Here is a 1,900-nt window from a genome sequence, read left to right on the forward strand (position 1 = left end):
GCCAATAATATCCGAGTCTTTTGATCTTCATTTTCATCTTTGGCCCTGACTGGTGGGTGCCACACAACCCAACATGTACTTCTTTGACAATATTTTGTGCTTCGGCTCTGCTCAAACACCGTAGCCACATTTGGCCGAACGATCTTCTGTAGAGAACATTTCCCACCAGGGCGTAAGACATGGCCCTTCTTGTGATGTGGTTCACTTCAGACTTGTCTCCTGGCAGCTTTCCAGCATGCAAATATTCTATTAATGGCTTGCACCAATCTTTGCTGATGTCTGCAACTGTATTCACGGTAATCGTTTCTTCTTTTCCAAGCTTGCGTAGAGTTTCGAAGTCATTTTGAGACAAGACTCGTCTTCCTTGCACCGTGACTTCGATGGAATCTTCCGGGCGACACGCCATTTCCATAGCGAGTTTTGTTAGAGCGTCGACATGGGCATTATCTCCCCGAGGAATCCAATAGAAAGTCACCTCAGGAATATGCTCCAGGAGCTTTATTGTGTACTGATGGTACTCTGCTAATCTTGGTTTCAAAATTCTATATTATCCGGCGACTTGTTGGAACTTGCTGGATGACAATTTGAGAGTCGTCGTAGATGGCAATATTTATTATATCCATTGAGATTGCCAATTCCAATCCGGTGATTAAAGCTTCATATTCTGCTTCATTGTTGGTGCACGGCTCTATCAGGTGGTATGAGAACCTCAACATAGCCTTATATGGAGTAATAAAGATCAAACCGATCTCTGCTTTGCCTGGTATAACTGTGCCTGATCCTTGGTCTTTTCTGGTAGATGAAGCACCATCAAAGTACATCTCCCAGTGTTGCGCCCTGGAGACTTCTATTTGTAATATTTGCTCATCTGGTAACTCATTGTTGAGAGAGGACCCAGCTGGCAGTGGGTGTGCAGCGAGAAAGTCTGCTAGTATTTGTGCCCTTTCTAGTATACATCCCTTGATAGCACGAAGGGGAACAAAAGTTATATCAAATTGCAATAAGATCATTGACCATCTTGCTAGATGCCTGGAAAGTGTTGGTCTGGTCATCAGATATTGCAATGGATTAACTTTTGAGATCAGGGTAATCTTATGAGAAAGCATGTAATGTCTAAGCTTTTTAGCGGCAAAAATCAACGCCAGACAATGCTTCTCAATAAGTGGTATTAGACGACAACTTAAATAGGAGAGCACATTTTCTTTACCCTCATCATTAATTTCAGCTAAGAGGGCTCCGAGAGAGTCATCCAAAGCTGCGGTATAAACTATCAACGATTTTCCTGGGATAGAGGCTGCCAAAACAGGAGGGCCCGCTTGCATTTCTCTTCCCAAATAAATTTGGCGTCCTTTTTAATTAATGTCGAGAAAGGCTGACACCTACTTGAGAGATTAGAAATAAAGCGTCTTAGTTATGCCAACTTTCCCTGGAAGGAACGTAACTGTTTCAAGGTTTTAGGGGGAGGCATTTCCAAGATAGCTTTAATCTTATCTGGGTCAATCTCGATTCCCCGATGCAGACAATGAATCCTAGAAATTTCCCAGAGGCAACGCCAAAGACGCACTTTAAGGGATTCATTTTAAGGTCATATCCTCGTAACCGTTCAAACGCGATCGTCAATTCGTACAAATGGTCTATTTTCCGTTTACTTTTGATGACCAAATCATCCACGTAGAATTCTACTTAGTTGTGAATGAGGTCATAAAAAATCTTTGTCATTTCACGCTGATATTTTGCTCCGGCGTTCTTTAGGCCGAACGGCATCACTGTGTAGCAGAAAATTCCAATCAGTGTTCTGAAAGTTGTAAGTGTTGCATCCTCAGGAGCCAGGAGCCATCTTGATTATCCGGATGATCCATCCATGAAGGAGAAAATTTCATGTGTTGAAAATTTCATGTGT

This window comes from Phalaenopsis equestris, unplaced genomic scaffold, assembly GCF_001263595.1.
Source record: "Phalaenopsis equestris unplaced genomic scaffold, ASM126359v1 Scaffold208298, whole genome shotgun sequence".
Classification (NCBI taxonomy): domain Eukaryota; kingdom Viridiplantae; phylum Streptophyta; class Magnoliopsida; order Asparagales; family Orchidaceae; genus Phalaenopsis; species Phalaenopsis equestris.